This window comes from Typopeltis vanoorti, chromosome 7, assembly GCF_054136105.1.
Source record: "Typopeltis vanoorti isolate ZY-2024b chromosome 7, IOZ_Tvanoo_1.0, whole genome shotgun sequence".
Taxonomy (NCBI): Eukaryota; Metazoa; Arthropoda; class Arachnida; order Uropygi; family Thelyphonidae; genus Typopeltis; species Typopeltis vanoorti.
This window is the reverse complement of record NC_143555.1, coordinates 74849900-74871390: the sequence shown is the minus strand read 5'-3', so window position 1 is coordinate 74871390 and position 21491 is coordinate 74849900. Positions and strand designations below refer to the sequence as shown.

At 39.9% G+C, this 21491-nt stretch overlaps 1 protein-coding gene across 1 annotated transcript in view; it reads right to left on the bottom strand.

Annotated features, from left to right (window-relative positions):
* Window positions 1-20842, bottom strand: part of LOC150104787 (uncharacterized) — a 162516-nt gene extending 141674 nt beyond the window's left edge. Inside the window, exon 1 of the mRNA XM_090395352.1 lies at window positions 20704-20842. The gene's annotated coding sequence lies outside the window, so the exon portion shown is untranslated. The remainder of the gene's footprint in view (window positions 1-20703) is intronic.
* Between the last annotated feature and the right edge of the window lie 649 nt (window positions 20843-21491).

The window sequence follows — 21491 nt, the reverse complement described above, 5'->3', positions numbered from 1 at the left end:
CATTCCTAAACGCTCCAGCCTATCCCGACACTTCTCACATACGTCGACATTTTCTTTCTTCTCATTTTGCCAGACCGACCACAGATCCTTCACATTTTTCGGTGAATACATGTAGCAGTTTCCGCAACGCATCCATTGCGAAAAATCTAACGCTGAGCCAGCCTTTCGTGTAGTAGTAGAAGTCCTGCGCGCCGCTGACGTACGTTTCTTGTTGGACGCCATCTTTACACGTTGATATAGTGAAACAAATGGCAGTGAAAACACAATATATACAACACAGTTCTAAATAATAATACCACTGAAGGACACTTGTTTCTAACCGATGCACAATTGCAGCATAATTTGTGACAAAAAGCCACACTATATTTAACTTTAAAAACACGTTTTCTAGACTAGCTAAACTCGACCGCCACATTTACCAAGGACACTAGCGCCACCCATATCTGAATACCATTCAGATATCAATTTTGTCCATATTTGAGTGTTACATCTTACAATATGACCTGCCTATTGCCATTTGGATGTAGTATAATCATAATTCCCCCACCCCCTGAGAGTGCATATCAGGAATTTGATCATGATCTGCCACCTTGAGATATATGACCCCATTTCTGATGAAGTGCAGATTCTATGGATGATGCAGGTATACCTACTAAACTAACCACTCAATAATACTACAAGGAGTGTATACACATAAGTAGTAAATTAAAAATTCAGTAGCTCATATCTAAAATATTCTAGACAGCATCAAGAATATTTTAGAGGTTTTTAGTACACTACCTGAAATGTGATTCTAAGGTTGGCCAACAGTATGGATTAGTATAGACGAAGTATTAAGATTTTTTTTTTTTTTTTTTGGAGGCTCATATGACAATGGATGTGATGTTTGCAGGTAAGGAAAGGCTAAATGTATATCATCCAAAGAACAGAAATCTTGTTTGTAAATCTGAGTAACAAAAAAATAATGAGATGTGTGATCTTTCTCTCTCTATCACTTTCTTACAAACAATTGCTTCATGTTCTTTCTTAAAGTAAAAGAAACATTCACTAAAATGACTTCTATCATTCCTCTACCCTGTTAAGCCAATTCTGAGAGATGCCAGTGAACATTTATTCAAGTCCAATGGGTTCACTCATTTTTCATCCTACCTACCTATAATCCTCTGCAGCAACAGCCATCCTCAATCGCATAGACTACAATTTCATCCGTTCATAAAATATCCATGCATGGATATTTTGAATAGATGGAGATTCATGAATAGTTCACTTGTATATATAGGTTGTTGACTTCACTTCAATTGCTTAAGTATTCCATAAAGCAAAAACATTATGGGAAGGACTACCACTCAGATCAAATTTGACCTTTATTGAGATCTAATTAGTGGGAGCCAGACCCAGGAGAATACTGAGGTTAAATCAACAGAAGTCATTTTCACTATACAAGTAGTAAAATGTGCATCATCATATTAAATGCGTTGGATCAAAACAATGAGTAAAGGAATAAAACAATAACATAAGTTGTCAAGTATAATATACTTTGTAAATAAGCATGTAACCAAGAATTAATATAAACTGGGTTGTATTAGCCGAAGGATTTTAATAATCGATACTAAGTAAAAAAACATACCTCAAGGGCTCACTTTAGTGAGTACGGGCATGGCATACCCGAGGTACCAGATGCTGGAACATGCCTTACTTCATGTAATATACATCTGTTATATTATTCTGTAGACTGGTCCCTCCTCTTCTTTCTTTGCTTCTTTCTCCTCTCCTTGCTCCTTCCCCCTGATGCTATTAGAGTATTCGAGGGCTAGGGGTGAGTCTTTCCTATCTTGCTTTCGTCTTATGCAGCCGCTGAAGGAGGCAAGCTAGCTTCAATAGGTACCGGTCCCAAGCCCGGATAAATGGCGAGGGTTGATGTCAGGAAGGACATCCGGCCGTAAAACTTCAATGACAGCTCAAACTATGATATGAGTCAAAGAGAAAATGATATAAGGGCTAGGGTGTACCCCTTAAGTGACGCGCAGCCACATCGCCCTACAGCTGCGAGAAGTGGACAAGTGGTACCGCATCAAGAGCGGGTGCAGTTAAAGAAGCGAGCGCAGCAGGTGGAGAAGATGTTGCGAGTGGGAACACTGAATGTTGGAAGCATGACTGGAAGGGGAAGAGAGGTGGCAGACATGATGAGGAAGAGGAAGTTGGACATTTTATGTGTGCAGGAGACAAGGTGGAAGGGGGGAAAGGCAAAGGAACTGGGAGATGGATATAAATTGTTCTAATCCGGAGCGAATGACAAGGGAAGAAATGGTGTAGGATTTGTGGTGTGTGGCAGAATGAAGGGTCAAGTACTGGAAGTGGGTAGAAGGAACGACAGGACCATGCGAATGAAATTGGGTCTTGGAGAAGCATTTGATCTGGCAATTGCGAACTCGTTTTTCTACAAGAGGGAAGAACATTTGATAACATTTAGGAGTGGTAACAACAGTTCACAAATTGACTACATTTTGACTAGAAGAAAACATCTTAAGGTTGTGACAAATTGTAAAGTAAATGCAACAGATCAAGTAGCACGGCAACACCGACTGCTGTGCGCAGACTTTAAAATAAGATTGAAGATAAGAACCTCTGGATGCCATGGGATGAAGACAATTAAGTGGTTTCGCTTAAAAGAGAAGAATGTGAGGAATCGTTTTAGGGAGAGGGTGTTAGAGAGGATTTCGGATGGACTGGAAAGTGTACAAGATTGGTGGAAACATAATTCAAAAGTAATCCTGAGCTGTGCAATCGAGGTGCTTGGTGAGACATCTGGAAAGATTAGAGAGCAGAAGGAGGGTTGATGGTGGAATAATAATGTACAAGTGGCAGTGACAGCTAAGAGGAAGGCAAAGCAGAAGTGGAATGAGACAAGAGTGGAAGAGGACAGAGAGGTGTATAGAGAGAGAAAGCAAGAAGCGAAGAGAGTTGTGGCACAGGTGAAGGCCATGGCATATCAAGATCTGTATGATCAATTAGAAACAAAGGAAGGACAGAGAAACATTTATCAACTAGCGAAATGTAGAAAGAAAGCAGCAAAGGACATCTTACATGTGAGGCAGATCAAAGATGCTGAAGGAAGAGTATTATGGAGGGATGTGGACATAAGAAACAGATGGAAAATATACTTTGAAGGACTTTAGAATGAGGAAAATGCAAGGACTCACAGAGAAGATGGGCAGCCTTCTGAGGGGATGGTGCAGAACATCAGTAGAGTGGAAGTGACGGAGGCCATGAAGAGGATGAGGAATGGAAAATCAGTGGGCCCCCTGACAGAATTCCAGTGGGGGCATGGAAGGCACTGGGGGAAGAGGGAATTGACCTGCTGTGGGACCTGTTCATGAAAGTTTGCCAACAGGAAAATATACCCAGGGAATGGAGGGAGAGTACTCTTGTCCCCATCTATAAGGTAAAGGGGATGCACAAGACTGTAAAAATTACAGAGGAATAAAGTTGATGTCCCACACAATGAAAATCCTAGAAAGGGTTCTTGATGGTAGATTGAGGAAGGAGGTGGAGATTGCAAAGGAACAATTTGGCTTCATGCCTGGTAGATCAACAACAGATGCTATCTTTGGGTTACGGCAGATGATGGAAAATTATCGAGAGAAACAAAGGGAGCTACATCTGGCATTTATTGATCTGGAGAAATCATACGATAGAGTGCCAAGGCAAGAAGTCTGGAGGTGTATGAGGGAGAAGAAGGTTCCGGAGAAATATGTCAGGTTGGTGCAGGAAATGTACAGAAATGTGAAGAGAAGTGTTCGGACCTGTCTGGGACAGACAGAAAGTTTTCAAGTAACAGTTGGCTTGCATCAAGGGTCAGCATTAAGTCCGTTTCTGTTTAATATTGTGATGGAGGTGGTAACAGAGGAGGTGAGAGAAGATGTGCCTTGGACAATGTTGTATGCAGATGACATCTTGCTGTGTGCAGATTCAAGAAAAGAAGCGGGAACTAAACTGGAAAGATGGAGAAAAGTACTGGAAGAGAGTGGTATGAGACTGAGCAGAAGTAAGACAGAGTATATGTGTTGCACACTGGGTGGCAGACAGGAGACAGATCTGGAGCTGGAAGGAAATGTCATCAGGAAGGTGAGAGACTTTAGATACTTAGGATCAACAGTGGAAGAAGATGGAGGAGCTGAGAAGGAAGTGGGATGCAGGATAAAAGCGGGTTGGAGGAACTGGAGGGAGATGGCTGGAGCGTTATGCGATAAGAGGGTGCGATCAATCTGAAAGGCAAAATCTATAGGACAGTAGTGAGGCCAGCTATGACATATGCTATAGAAACTGTGGCCCAGAGGAAAAATAACATCAGTAGGATGGAAGTAGCAGAGATGAGAATGCTTAGGTGGATGTGCGGTGTGACCAGAAAGGATCATCTGAGAAATGACTATGTCAGGGGAACAGTGAAAGTTATGAACTTAGGAGCGAAAATACAGGAGGCAAGGTTGAGATGGTTTGGCCATGTGATGAGGATGAAGGACGAATATGTGGGAAGAAGGGTCATGCAGATGGATGTGCAAGGAAGGCAGAAGCGTGGGCAGCCAAAGAAGAGATGGAGGGAGCTGGTAGAAGAGGACTTGAGGATGAAGAACTTGGATGTCGTGACAGCCCAAGAAAGGAAGGTGTGGAGAAGACTCATTATCAACAGTGACCTCCACTTAAGTGGGAGAAGCTGCAGAAGAAGAAGAAGAAGATACTAAGTAAAAAACACCAACAAGTTTTGCCAACTTAGCTGTCTGGCTTCGTCAGGGTGTATAAAAGAGATACAAAACAACTTAAAGTGTTCATGAAGGAATGAACTGAATGCAATTGTATTTTTTACAAATACAGAAGAACACATACATCAAACGCACGGAGCATGTATCATATCAAACTGTTGTTATGCAGAAAAATTCTGTAATTAGCAGCAAAATTCTCTGGCATGCTTAGTGATCTTATGAGGGTCTTCCAAATATCAGCCAGAATTAATCCTTCATTTCTATTGAGGTTGCATTTAGAACGGATGACTGCTATAGTTTCTTTTATGTTTCAGGAGCGGAAATCTTCTTGAGGACAAACCATACCATCGAATGGGACAAACGCTCCATGCCCTATTTAGGGAAAGATTTCTACTCCCGAAAGTCTCCCATCCCTGCCAACATGTCATAACTAAGGTCACTCCATGCTTCCACCAGTAAACAGGTATCGTTATCTCACAGAGGACAAAGAAATTCTTCTCCCACAAACACAATCACATCCCTAGTGAAATTCAAACCAGTTGGAGAGTTGGCAGGCTAACCACTTCGTCAATCAAACTGTTTTTGATTACTAATACCAGTCATAGGCTAATAAGTGATTAACCTATGAATCCTCCAACAGCTGCTGGTTTGAATTCTATGAGCAATGTGAATGCTTGTGGATGTCTTTGTCAGAGAGGAATTTCACTGTTCCATGTGAGATAAAAAACCCTGCTTACTGGAAACCTGAAGTGACTTGAATAAAATTCTGTATTTCTCATTAGAGCAGGGCTTCAAGGTTATGTAAAAATATAAAATATGTATATTAAACACACTACTGGCCAAGACGTCTAAAGACGTCAAGGTTATCATGAATGTGAAGTGCATATTAAAATTGTAATACCATTGATATTATATTGAAATATATGATGGATACGAAGCGTATGAGGATGCATATTTGATCCATAGTGGCTGGTAAGGTGGTAAAAAGACATTGCACCCATCAGCTGAAAAAGGCCCAAGTTTGATTCTTGCCATAATAAGAAGAATCTTAATAAAATCTTGCATGGACACTTTCAGATGAAGGTGAATTGCCATATGTCATCATAAAGAGGCAGCAAGGTTTTGTTCTCCCAGAATCTCTTGTTCATCACTACACATACAGATAAATCAACCATAGGACACAAGCATATATCTGCACAAAGTATTGGAGAAACTGGTTGGGAAGAGAATTATGGATATATGATTCTGTATGATGGTCAGAATGTGTTTGTGAAGGACAGGTCTTGTTTAGAGATCTGCTTGAATTTTATAAGTTAACAAATGTGTTAGACAAGGGAGACTAGTATACAGCAGATTTAATAGATTACCACATGGCAAGTCGGTGTATAAGCTGCAGAAGGACTGGATAACAGAATGGCTAAATAGATTGAAGAGTGGCTTTCTAAATGATACCAGCAAGTTGCGCTGATGGAGCAGTGTCTCAGAAATAGAAGGTGACCATTGGCATGCCTCACGGTTCTGTTCTTGGCCCCTGCTATTTAACTTATTTGTTAATCATATTTCTTGAACGATGGAGGATTGTCAAACATTTGCTTATGATGCAAAGTCAGGCAGAGTACTACTTTTATGTATCCTTATAATTCTAACTGATGACTATTCAAATCTTTCCAGAGAAGTATTTTTAACTAGAAACTATATGTGTTATTGTAGTTTCAATAAATACAAGGTGCTGTACATTGGAGTGTAGAGATATACAGTTACATACTGTATTGGTGGAGCTGTCCTATGGAAAGTGGATGAGATTTGGGATCATGAGGCGATGACTGACAACAGGCTAAAGTTTCAAGTGAACATTGCAAAAGTCATGAATACTGAACATTGAACTGCTGAATTAGATTTGCCAGACACAACAGTATAACTGACAATTAGGGAAAGGAGTGTTGCCACTGTATAAAACACTGGTCAGACAACACATGGACTACTGAGCTCAAATTTGGTCACATAGTTTTTAGTGTGATATGGAAACACTAAAGAGGATCTAGTGATGAATGACCAAAGTAATATCATAAACTTGGAATGCAATTACACACAGTAACTAAGGGAACTTAGAATGCAGAGTTTGGGGGAAAGAAAAAATATATATATTAGAGATCTTCGACTATTTAGATTTATGTGCTGATTTGAATTCAAAATCTCTTGAGAAAGAGACCTTCAAGTTGGTGAAAGGATTTTGCTAGATTAATAAAGAAGGATAATAAAAACAGTGTGTGTTGTGCAATGGGAAGAAAGAGGATCCCTGGAACTTGTGTAAAGATGTGATGAAAGATGTAAAGAAGAAATGTTTCACATAGAGACTGGCTGGTGAGTCAACACATTGCCAGAATGCATTGTGAATGTAGGAGGAGCAGTGATTTCAAAGTCTGATGTGACAAGTTAAGTGGGCCTCCCATGATGAATCTGATGACTCCATATAGGTTAGTTGTTGTAATAATAATAAACAGACAGAAATAATATTAGTCTGTGGGTAGTAAATGATGGATGTTAAAACATGCAGAATTAAATAAAATCTTACAGAAGTGCCATTCCCACAGTCACTAAAGTATTAACACAGTCAAGTACAATTTTTGAAGTCCTGCAATGAGTCTTTTGACTCCATGAAGGGTTTAATAATAATAATATTTCAAAAACACCAAATTTCTTTGCTTGTTCTGTAATATTACAAATGTAAAAAATTGCATTTATAATTTTATAATTCCCATCTATGACGGGAGGAAACTTTATCTGATCTCTTTCAATTAAAGTTGAGTTAGCCAGTCTCATAGGAGATAGAGGGTTCCCCCCCCCCTTCCCAGAAACTCAAGTTTATCATCCCTCTGAACAGCCAAACTGGCTCTGTGAACACATGCGGATTACAGTCATGAATACTTACGACAATATGTGGAAGAGATAGGGTCCTCATCACATGTCATTATGCCCGAAGTTAACCATGAGTCACATTATGGTAGTCAACTTCCTAGATAGGAGATGACTCATGGATGGAATGGAAAAAACTGCATTAATACCTCATAGGTATGAAATAATACCCAACTAATAATAAAAGCAGATCATTTAGCATACACATGGTACTAATAAAATATTATTATTTTATTATCAACAGATCTCCATGGAGTCAAGAGACATTGCTGGAGGTCCCACTCTCACATGCACAGCTCATCATACCTTGAGTTAAATGCAGTCACTGTCCCTGCACTCATCACACTCTCAGGCAATGCTTTCTAAACATCTACTACTTTCTATGCAAAATAATCTACTCCTCACTCCCGTGATCACACCTTATACAGCTTTCGGGGATGGCTTCTCATTCTCCCCGTCTCCAAGATATTTTATGAAATATATCATCCACATTAATCTGGTAATTATCCCTTACCAACTTATGTCTTCATCATGTCTCCCCCCCCTCTTCATTCTATTCACTAGGTTCTGTAATTTGCATTTGCTAGATCTGTCTTCATATTCCACATTACAGAGACCAGAAACCAATCATCTCTGAATATTCTTCAAAATCTCATCATTCATTTGAAAACCAGGCAGGCATATCTGTGCACAGTAATCCATATGCAGCCTGATCAAAGCCTTGCACAATGGAAACAAAACATACTTCTACAGAACTAGACCTGATCTTACTACCTACAATATACACTTGGTATATCATATCTGTAGACTGGTCTTCTACTCTTCTTTCCTCTACTCTCTCTTACTTCTTACTCTTTCCCCCCAGTTTATTAGAGCAATTTGAGGGCAAGGAGGTGACTCTTTCCTCTCAAACTGTAGTTTCCACTATCTACTAAAAAAAGCAAGCCTATAAAAATAAATTTTGTTTAATCCTTTATCCAAGTGTGAGCAAACAATGTTTGCACCTGAAAATATCTTCAGGACTGTAGCAAGGTGGTGCAACTGTTGGCAACTCGGAGCAAAGGTGGACCAAGCTCTCATTACTCCTTGTCTCAGTATCTCCCACCATGCAAAGCACACGTCTGCAAAGACATGTATAATGCTATGCATTGAGGAAAGGGCCACTACCCAGACCAGTTTTGACATTTATTGAGGTCTCGTCAGTGGGAGGCATACCCAGAGGTAGTGACAGTAAGGCAGAAGCAATAGAGAGGTCATGTTTACCTATATGAGATGCCAACTGGTGACCACCTTATTATTAAATTACTCTGGATTTAAAGAAAGATGTTGGAAGTTTATTTTGCACTTGGTTAGACCATAATAAATTTAGTTTAATCCTTTATCCAAGTGTGTGGGGGGTGGGGGGGGGGGGGGGTGGGGGGGGGGGGGGGTGGGGGGGGGGGGGGGTGGGGGGGGGGGGGGGTGGGGGGGGGGGGGGGTGGGGGGGGGGGGGGGTGGGGGGGGGGGGGGGTGGGGGGGGGGGGGGGTGGGGGGGGGGGGGGGTGGGGGGGGGGGGGGGTGGGGGGGGGGGGGGGTGGGGGGGGGGGGGGGTGGGGGGGGGGGGGGGTGGGGGGGGGGGGGGGTGGGGGGGGGGGGGGGTGGGGGGGGGGGGGGGTGGGGGGGGGGGGGGGTGGGGGGGGGGGGGGGTGGGGGGGGGGGGGGGTGGGGGGGGGGGGGGGTGGGGGGGGGGGGGGGTGGGGGGGGGGGGGGGTGGGGGGGGGGGGGGGTGGGGGGGGGGGGGGGTGGGGGGGGGGGGGGGTGGGGGGGGGGGGGGGTGGGGGGGGGGGGGGGTGGGGGGGGGGGGGGGTGGGGGGGGGGGGGGGTGGGGGGGGGGGGGGGTGGGGGGGGGGAGGTGCAGTTAAAGAAGCGAGCGCAGCAGGTGGAGAAGATGTTGCGAGTGGGAACACTGAATGTTGGAAGCATGACTGGAAGGGGAAGAGAGGTGGCAGACATGATGAGGAAGAGGAAGTTGGACATTTTATGTGTGCAGGAGACAAGGTGGAAGGGGGGAAAGGCAAAGGAACTGGGAGATGGATATAAATTGTTCTAATCCGGAGCGAATGACAAGGGAAGAAATGGTGTAGGATTTGTGGTGTGTGGCAGAATGAAGGGTCAAGTACTGGAAGTGGGTAGAAGGAACGACAGGACCATGCGAATGAAATTGGGTCTTGGAGAAGCATTTGATCTGGCAATTGCGAACTCGTTTTTCTACAAGAGGGAAGAACATTTGATAACATTTAGGAGTGGTAACAACAGTTCACAAATTGACTACATTTTGACTAGAAGAAAACATCTTAAGGTTGTGACAAATTGTAAAGTAAATGCAACAGATCAAGTAGCACGGCAACACCGACTGCTGTGCGCAGACTTTAAAATAAGATTGAAGATAAGAACCTCTGGATGCCATGGGATGAAGACAATTAAGTGGTTTCGCTTAAAAGAGAAGAATGTGAGGAATCGTTTTAGGGAGAGGGTGTTAGAGAGGATTTCGGATGGACTGGAAAGTGTACAAGATTGGTGGAAACATAATTCAAAAGTAATCCTGAGCTGTGCAATCGAGGTGCTTGGTGAGACATCTGGAAAGATTAGAGAGCAGAAGGAGGGTTGATGGTGGAATAATAACGTACAAGTGGCAGTGACAGCTAAGAGGAAGGCAAAGCAGAAGTGGAATGAGACAAGAGTGGAAGAGGACAGAGAGGTGTATAGAGAGAGAAAGCAAGAAGCGAAGAGAGTTGTGGCACAGGTGAAGGCCATGGCATATCAAGATCTGTATGATCAATTAGAAACAAAGGAAGGACAGAGAAACATTTATCAACTAGCGAAATGTAGAAAGAAAGCAGCAAAGGACATCTTACATGTGAGGCAGATCAAAGATGCTGAAGGAAGAGTATTATGGAGGGATGTGGACATAAGAAACAGATGGAAAATATACTTTGAAGGACTTTAGAATGAGGAAAATGCAAGGACTCACAGAGAAGATGGGCAGCCTTCTGAGGGGATGGTGCAGAACATCAGTAGAGTGGAAGTGACGGAGGCCATGAAGAGGATGAGGAATGGAAAATCAGTGGGCCCCCTGACAGAATTCCAGTGGGGGCATGGAAGGCACTGGGGGAAGAGGGAATTGACCTGCTGTGGGACCTGTTCATGAAAGTTTGCCAACAGGAAAATATACCCAGGGAATGGAGGGAGAGTACTCTTGTACCCATCTATAAGGTAAAGGGGATGCACAAGACTGTAAAAATTACAGAGGAATAAAGTTGATGTCCCACACAATGAAAATCCTAGAAAGGGTTCTTGATGGTAGATTGAGGAAGGAGGTGGAGATTGCAAAGGAACAATTTGGCTTCATGCCTGGTAGATCAACAACAGATGCTATCTTTGGGTTACGGCAGATGATGGAAAATTATCGAGAGAAACAAAGGGAGCTACATCTGGCATTTATTGATCTGGAGAAATCATACGATAGAGTGCCAAGGCAAGAAGTCTGGAGGTGTATGAGGGAGAAGAAGGTTCCGGAGAAATATGTCAGGTTGGTGCAGGAAATGTACAGAAATGTGAAGAGAAGTGTTCGGACCTGTCTGGGACAGACAGAAAGTTTTCAAGTAACAGTTGGCTTGCATCAAGGGTCAGCATTAAGTCCGTTTCTGTTTAATATTGTGATGGAGGTGGTAACAGAGGAGGTGAGAGAAGATGTGCCTTGGACAATGTTGTATGCAGATGACATCTTGCTGTGTGCAGATTCAAGAAAAGAAGCGGGAACTAAACTGGAAAGATGGAGAAAAGTACTGGAAGAGAGTGGTATGAGACTGAGCAGAAGTAAGACAGAGTATATGTGTTGCACACTGGGTGGCAGACAGGAGACAGATCTGGAGCTGGAAGGAAATGTCATCAGGAAGGTGAGAGACTTTAGATACTTAGGATCAACAGTGGAAGAAGATGGAGGAGCTGAGAAGGAAGTGGGATGCAGGATAAAAGCGGGTTGGAGGAACTGGAGGGAGATGGCTGGAGCGTTATGCGATAAGAGGGTGCGATCAATCTGAAAGGCAAAATCTATAGGACAGTAGTGAGGCCAGCTATGACATATGCTATAGAAACTGTGGCCCTGAGGAAAAATAATAATCAGTAGGATGGAAGTAGCAGAGATGAGAATGCTTAGGTGGATGTGCGGTGTGACCAGAAAGGATCATCTGAGAAATGACTATGTCAGGGGAACAGTGAAAGTTATGAACTTAGGAGCGAAAATACAGGAGGCAAGGTTGAGATGGTTTGGCCATGTGATGAGGATGAAGGACGAATATGTGGGAAGAAGGGTCATGCAGATGGATGTGCAAGGAAGGCAGAAGCGTGGGCAGCCAAAGAAGAGATGGAGGGAGCTGGTAGAAGAGGACTTGAGGATGAAGAACTTGGATGTCGTGACAGCCCAAGAAAGGAAGGTGTGGAGAAGACTCATTATCAACAGTGACCTCCACTTAAGTGGGAGAAGCTGCAGAAGAAGAAGAAGAAGATACTAAGTAAAAAACACCAACAAGTTTTGCCAACTTAGCTGTCTGGCTTCGTCAGGGTGTATAAAAGAGATACAAAACAACTTAAAGTGTTCATGAAGGAATGAACTGAATGCAATTGTATTTTTTACAAATACAGAAGAACACATACATCAAACGCACGGAGCATGTATCATATCAAACTGTTGTTATGCAGAAAAATTCTGTAATTAGCAGCAAAATTCTCTGGCATGCTTAGTGATCTTATGAGGGTCTTCCAAATATCAGCCAGAATTAATCCTTCATTTCTATTGAGGTTGCATTTAGAACGGATGACTGCTATAGTTTCTTTTATGTTTCAGGAGCGGAAATCTTCTTGAGGACAAACCATACCATCGAATGGGACAAACGCTCCATGCCCTATTTAGGGAAAGATTTCTACTCCCGAAAGTCTCCCATCCCTGCCAACATGTCATAACTAAGGTCACTCCATGCTTCCACCAGTAAACAGGTATCGTTATCTCACAGAGGACAAAGAAATTCTTCTCCCACAAACACAATCACATCCCTAGTGAAATTCAAACCAGTTGGAGAGTTGGCAGGCTAACCACTTCGTCAATCAAACTGTTTTTGATTACTAATACCAGTCATAGGCTAATAAGTGATTAACCTATGAATCCTCCAACAGCTGCTGGTTTGAATTCTATGAGCAATGTGAATGCTTGTGGATGTCTTTGTCAGAGAGGAATTTCACTGTTCCATGTGAGATAAAAAACCCTGCTTACTGGAAACCTGAAGTGACTTGAATAAAATTCTGTATTTCTCATTAGAGCAGGGCTTCAAGGTTATGTAAAAATATAAAATATGTATATTAAACACACTACTGGCCAAGACGTCTAAAGACGTCAAGGTTATCATGAATGTGAAGTGCATATTAAAATTGTAATACCATTGATATTATATTGAAATATATGATGGATACGAAGCGTATGAGGATGCATATTTGATCCATAGTGGCTGGTAAGGTGGTAAAAAGACATTGCACCCATCAGCTGAAAAAGGCCCAAGTTTGATTCTTGCCATAATAAGAAGAATCTTAATAAAATCTTGCATGGACACTTTCAGATGAAGGTGAATTGCCATATGTCATCATAAAGAGGCAGCAAGGTTTTGTTCTCCCAGAATCTCTTGTTCATCACTACACATACAGATAAATCAACCATAGGACACAAGCATATATCTGCACAAAGTATTGGAGAAACTGGTTGGGAAGAGAATTATGGATATATGATTCTGTATGATGGTCAGAATGTGTTTGTGAAGGACAGGTCTTGTTTAGAGATCTGCTTGAATTTTATAAGTTAACAAATGTGTTAGACAAGGGAGACTAGTATACAGCAGATTTAATAGATTACCACATGGCAAGTCGGTGTATAAGCTGCAGAAGGACTGGATAACAGAATGGCTAAATAGATTGAAGAGTGGCTTTCTAAATGATACCAGCAAGTTGCGCTGATGGAGCAGTGTCTCAGAAATAGAAGGTGACCATTGGCATGCCTCACGGTTCTGTTCTTGGCCCCTGCTATTTAACTTATTTGTTAATCATATTTCTTGAACGATGGAGGATTGTCAAACATTTGCTTATGATGCAAAGTCAGGCAGAGTACTACTTTTATGTATCCTTATAATTCTAACTGATGACTATTCAAATCTTTCCAGAGAAGTATTTTTAACTAGAAACTATATGTGTTATTGTAGTTTCAATAAATACAAGGTGCTGTACATTGGAGTGTAGAGATATACAGTTACATACTGTATTGGTGGAGCTGTCCTATGGAAAGTGGATGAGATTTGGGATCATGAGGCGATGACTGACAACAGGCTAAAGTTTCAAGTGAACATTGCAAAAGTCATGAATACTGAACATTGAACTGCTGAATTAGATTTGCCAGACACAACAGTATAACTGACAATTAGGGAAAGGAGTGTTGCCACTGTATAAAACACTGGTCAGACAACACATGGACTACTGAGCTCAAATTTGGTCACATAGTTTTTAGTGTGATATGGAAACACTAAAGAGGATCTAGTGATGAATGACCAAAGTAATATCATAAACTTGGAATGCAATTACACACAGTAACTAAGGGAACTTAGAATGCAGAGTTTGGGGGAAAGAAAAAATATATATATTAGAGATCTTCGACTATTTAGATTTATGTGCTGATTTGAATTCAAAATCTCTTGAGAAAGAGACCTTCAAGTTGGTGAAAGGATTTTGCTAGATTAATAAAGAAGGATAATAAAAACAGTGTGTGTTGTGCAATGGGAAGAAAGAGGATCCCTGGAACTTGTGTAAAGATGTGATGAAAGATGTAAAGAAGAAATGTTTCACATAGAGACTGGCTGGTGAGTCAACACATTGCCAGAATGCATTGTGAATGTAGGAGGAGCAGTGATTTCAAAGTCTGATGTGACAAGTTAAGTGGGCCTCCCATGATGAATCTGATGACTCCATATAGGTTAGTTGTTGTAATAATAATAAACAGACAGAAATAATATTAGTCTGTGGGTAGTAAATGATGGATGTTAAAACATGCAGAATTAAATAAAATCTTACAGAAGTGCCATTCCCACAGTCACTAAAGTATTAACACAGTCAAGTACAATTTTTGAAGTCCTGCAATGAGTCTTTTGACTCCATGAAGGGTTTAATAATAATAATATTTCAAAAACACCAAATTTCTTTGCTTGTTCTGTAATATTACAAATGTAAAAAATTGCATTTATAATTTTATAATTCCCATCTATGACGGGAGGAAACTTTATCTGATCTCTTTCAATTAAAGTTGAGTTAGCCAGTCTCATAGGAGATAGAGGGTTCCCCCCCCCCTCCCAGAAACTCAAGTTTATCATCCCTCTGAACAGCCAAACTGGCTCTGTGAACACATGCGGATTACAGTCATGAATACTTACGACAATATGTGGAAGAGATAGGGTCCTCATCACATGTCATTATGCCCGAAGTTAACCATGAGTCACATTATGGTAGTCAACTTCCTAGATAGGAGATGACTCATGGATGGAATGGAAAAAACTGCATTAATACCTCATAGGTATGAAATAATACCCAACTAATAATAAAAGCAGATCATTTAGCATACACATGGTACTAATAAAATATTATTATTTTATTATCAACAGATCTCCATGGAGTCAAGAGACATTGCTGGAGGTCCCACTCTCACATGCACAGCTCATCATACCTTGAGTTAAATGCAGTCACTGTCCCTGCACTCATCACACTCTCAGGCAATGCTTTCTAAACATCTACTACTTTCTATGCAAAATAATCTACTCCTCACTCCCGTGATCACACCTTATACAGCTTTCGGGGATGGCTTCTCATTCTCCCCGTCTCCAAGATATTTTATGAAATATATCATCCACATTAATCTGGTAATTATCCCTTACCAACTTATGTCTTCATCATGTCTCCCCCCCTCTTCATTCTATTCACTAGGTTCTGTAATTTGCATTTGCTAGATCTGTCTTCATATTCCACATTACAGAGACCAGAAACCAATCATCTCTGAATATTCTTCAAAATCTCATCATTCATTTGAAAACCAGGCAGGCATATCTGTGCACAGTAATCCATATGCAGCCTGATCAAAGCCTTGCACAATGGAAACAAAACATACTTCTACAGAACTAGACCTGATCTTACTACCTACAATATACACTTGGTATATCATATCTGTAGACTGGTCTTCTACTCTTCTTTCCTCTACTCTCTCTTACTTCTTACTCTTTCCCCCCAGTTTATTAGAGCAATTTGAGGGCAAGGAGGTGACTCTTTCCTCTCAAACTGTAGTTTCCACTATCTACTAAAAAAAGCAAGCCTATAAAAATAAATTTTGTTTAATCCTTTATCCAAGTGTGAGCAAACAATGTTTGCACCTGAAAATATCTTCAGGACTGTAGCAAGGTGGTGCAACTGTTGGCAACTCGGAGCAAAGGTGGACCAAGCTCTCATTACTCCTTGTCTCAGTATCTCCCACCATGCAAAGCACACGTCTGCAAAGACATGTATAATGCTATGCATTGAGGAAAGGGCCACTACCCAGACCAGTTTTGACATTTATTGAGGTCTCGTCAGTGGGAGGCATACCCAGAGGTAGTGACAGTAAGGCAGAAGCAATAGAGAGGTCATGTTTACCTATATGAGATGCCAACTGGTGACCACCTTATTATTAAATTACTCTGGATTTAAAGAAAGATGTTGGAAGTTTATTTTGCACTTGGTTAGACCATAATAAATTTAGTTTAATCCTTTATCCAAGTGTGAGCAAACAATGTTTGTCACTGAAAATATCTTCAGTTGCCTTAAGGTGGCAGCCCCACCACTAGGATACCTATCATCATGACTTGACAGGGAAACATGTTACTTCAAAGTTTCTCAACAAAATCCAAACTGGACAGAAAACAAGGGAAAAGAACTGCAAACTGGAAAGAATTAAGAAACTTTGGAAAAAGAAAAAAGTGGTGAAATATGTTATATGGAACATCAGAAGCATAGCACATAAACAGTGGCGTAGCTAGAGCTGTTGCCACCAAGGGCGGTCCCTGAGTTTGCTGCCCCTTTCAATACACACTAAAAATACCACAAAAAGTCAAAACGACATATAGGGAAATAAATTAAAACATTATGTTTATTTTTGAAGTAAAACTTTCATTTCAACATTCTAAAATGTTATTTTTCTTGCTTATCTAGCAAAATTGTCGATGACATTGGCGAAGTCTATTTCACAGTAATGTTGGTAATTCTTAATCAGTTTTATTTAGAAAAACTCCTCTCACAATTAGCAACACTTAGAGCAATTGTGAAGAAAATTTGCACTAGTATTACAGTATTTGGGAATGAGTTCTCAAGACTGTATTTTAGAATTAACTGCAAGAGTTCAAAAATGTTCAGAGTGCTGCCCAGTGCAGACCCCCCCCACCCTAGCTACGCCACTGCACATAAAGAAGAAGAATCAAATAAAATTTTAAATGATGAAAATATAGAAATTTCAGTTCTTACAGAAACAAAAAAGAAACTTGAAGGAACAAAAGTAACAACTGATTATGATGTCATATATAGTGGAGTGAACAAATAAATATGTGCATTATACATACTGGAATGAAAGAATATTAGAAATGCAATTGAAATTAAATACAGAAAATTTAACAGTTGTTGGAGTTGAAAGTTTATTTTTCACTTGGTCAGACTATAATAAATTTAGTTTAATCCTTTATCCAAGTGTGTGCAAACAAAGTTTGCGCCTGAAAGTATCTTCAGGACTGTGGTAAAGTGGTACAACACCGGGCGACTCCTTGCAAAGGTGGAGCAAGCCACCAACACTCCTATCTCAGTATCTCCCATAATGCAAAACACATCTCCTTGCGGATATGTATAATGTTATGCATTAAGGGAAGGGCCACCACCACCACCACCCAGACTAGTTTCGACCTTTATTGAGGTCTCTTCAGTGGGAGCCAGGTCCAAGTGGAGATACCAAGGCAGAGGCATTAGCAAGGTCATCTCCTCCTATAGGAGCTGCCAAACGGTGTGCCACCTTTTTATTAAATTACTCTGGATTTAGAGAAAGATGTTGAAAGTTTATTTTTCACTTGGTCAGACTATACTATTCTATAAACATAAACATATACAAATATATACATGGAGCAAGAGGCAAAAATCAATAATTGACTACTTTATAGCAAATGAAAAGCAGCAAACTTCTTACTAGATGTTAATGTCAAAAGGGGGCTAGAAATCAACACGGATCACAATTTAGTGCAGGCAAAAACTAAGGTTTCCACCAAACTGGTTACAAAAATAAAAAATAAAAATAATCAAACTAAAGAAACAAAATCTAATTACAAAGTAAGACTACTAAATGATTTAACTATTAGAAATTTATACCAACTGAGGATTAATAACTACTTAGAAAAAAATACAAGAAAATGAAGACATCAAGAAAGAATGGAATAATATAAAATAAATTATTACATCAGCAGCATATGAAAGTCTAGGAACACACAAAAAATATCATAAAAATAAAAAATTACATATATGGGACAATGAAATAAAAACAATCATTGAAAATAAAAAGCTGGCCTTTTATATACAATACTTTAGCAGTGAATACAATACTATATGGTAGTGAAATTTGGGTGATAAACAAACAAGATAAACAAAGAATAAAAACAAGTGAAATGAGATTTATGAGAACTGCAAAATACACATTATTAGATCAAAAAAAGGAAGAGATATTTTAAAAGAACTAAAAACAAAATTAATAGAAGAAAAACTAAACAATTATAAATAAAAATGGATAGAACATGTAAACCGAAGAATGGCCAACACCCAATATCCTAAACAAGTAATAAAATATAAACCAACTGGAAAGAGAAGGCTAAGGATATTAGATGATGATCAAAGGCTTGTACAATGGAAACAAAACATACTTCTACATGTCAGTGTCCTTCTCCTCATCATACCCATAATCTGCTGTGTTGTCCTCACAATTTTAGCAAAATGTCCACAAAAGTCCAAGTCCACATCCACCATCACCTCCCTTTTCTTTCATCTCCTTCACTTCCTCTAAAATATCCTCACAAATCCTATACTCTGCATCCCATCTTTGCTTCCCAAATTTTAAAACCTTACACTCTGCTACATTAAACTGACATTCCCACATCCCCCCCCCCCATTCAAGCAGTCTATGTAGGTCCTCCTGCAAAGCTACATCTGCTCTACTTCTCATAACTCTTCACAACTTTTCATCAACAAGCAATTGTATATCACCATTTAAGTCCTTTCCAATGTCATTTACATACAAATTAAACAACAATGGCCCCAAAATGGATATCCCTGGGGCATGTCACTAGTGACTTTCCTCTTCTGAGATATCACTCCTCCATACACAACCTGTGGATACCTATCAGACAGCCAATCTCCAATCCAGTGCCCTAATCCAGTATCCAATCTCATCTAGTCCAATTTAACTACTAGTTTTCATGTGTTAATCTGTCAAAAGTCTTTGCAAAATCTAAATATACTACTGTATATGCACCCCCTTTGTCCAATGTATTTGTCACCTTGTTATAATAAATAAGCAGATTGCTGCAACATGATCTTCCTTTAGCAAACCCATGCTGTTCCTTAAAGAGAATTCTACTGATATCCATTCAAAGGTTTACAACATTTAGTGTATCAGGAGGGAGGAGGGGGAGGTTATTCCTAATAAGAGCTATACTAATATTTGATTCTTTAATTCTCTACCTGGTGTGTGTATCAAGTTCCGTGTAACTGTAATCTTTCATACTTTGAACAAACTGGACGCTCTATAGAAAAAAGAATTCAAGAGCATCAATCATCCATTCAATACAGCAAAACTGAGAGATGTGGATTAGCTCAGCACAGAATACAAAAACAAGCCACAACATCCTTTGGTCCAAGACTCTCCTCCTACACAGGAGGAGAGTCTTGGACCAAATGTTGCTATAAATTTGAACATTTATTTAAAGAAAGTGTGGAGGCCCTAACTTGAATCGTAATGACTGTATATCTATATCAAAAATTTGGGAAAGTTTAATCAGGATAACACATTAATTTTTTTCCTATATTAGTCTAATGTTATTTAAGATTATTACATGAACTTCTGAATTAATAGCTTTGATTTAATCATGACTCTGATAAAAAAAAGGTTTACTCTTTTAATACTTAGTGATATGAAATAACGCGGCTCGTTCTATTTGTGAATGATCAATTGTTCGTATTCCACCTTAGCCACTGAAGATGGTCTGTAATATTCAGACTGAAATATTTGGCAAATTAAATAATATTCTTGTGTAAACGTATATATATTTTATAATTAAACTAATATTATTATTATGACAACACCTCCAGGGAGTCCAAAGACTCGTCGAGGGAGAGTGTGCCAACAGCATCGAACGATTGTACCCTTCCAATTACTAACTGCGCTCAAACTTGCTTGACTTTTTTTGTGAGCCATTAGTAGAAGGCTCTACCAATCGACCAACCTTTGCTTACTAATACTATTAGGATTAATACTATTGCATGCGACATTTTAAAAGGCGATTATTTAAACCACGCTAATGGTTTGCACATAATGGGTGAAGATAGGAAGAGAACAAGAGGTCATCCCTGGAAGCTATATGAGTGTGAGCAAGGGAGTGAGGAGTAGGTTTTTCGCATGGAGAGTGGTCAGTGTGTGAGCGCGGAGACAGTATATATATATATTCAAGGCGCAGTATGATAAACTGTGAGTATAACATTGAACCTCCCACGATGAATCTTTGACTCCATGGAGGTTTTTATAATAATGACAACGCAAAAACAAGAAAACACACACGAACACCTGAGATTACAATCTTATAAAATGACACACGCAAACACATACATACATTGATATATAACAAAATGATACACACATACACACCTGATATTGAATTTTATAAGAAAACAATATCTGCTGAAGGACAAAATGTCATCAATTTTTAAACTGCTACTTTTATCAACTCAGTGACAACATCAAACACACATAACACAAGTTTACAGAACCTAATGGCTTCTCTCCTGTAGATCTACTTATCGTGCAATGCAATAGGTGGAACGATATATAGCATCGCACTCATGGGAGTCCACAGAAATTTTCCATGGGGGGGGGGGAAAGCTTGGAGACAAATAATTACATCAATAATTTTTATTTACTTATTAATTAAATAATTAATTACTTTAATAATTAATAATAAGTAATTTAATTATTGATATGTAAGAGGCACTATGTTATCCAAATTTGGTTATATATTTTATTATTATTATTATTATTATTATTATTATTATTATTATTATTATACGGCAAGGGCACGCGGGTTTTTCCTCCCGGAAACACGGGTTTTTCGTCCCGTAAACTCAAGAAAATCGGCCGTAGAACCCACATTATTTCAGACATTACATATATCGTGTTAGGATTAGGGACCATGAGATGGCGGCACATTTGAGCCGTCTCTCTTCACTGTGTACCGCTTAATTGATAGCCTTGGGCCATCTATCTCTAATTGGTACCAGTGGAAATGGAACTGTCCATTCGGACTCCAATAGTTAGATAGGACTAAATGGCCTCGCCTACTCCCCGTATACGGGAATAAAAAGGCGTTAGCTGATTTTATTCTTATCATTATTATTATTATTATTATTATTATTATTATTATTATTATTATTATTATT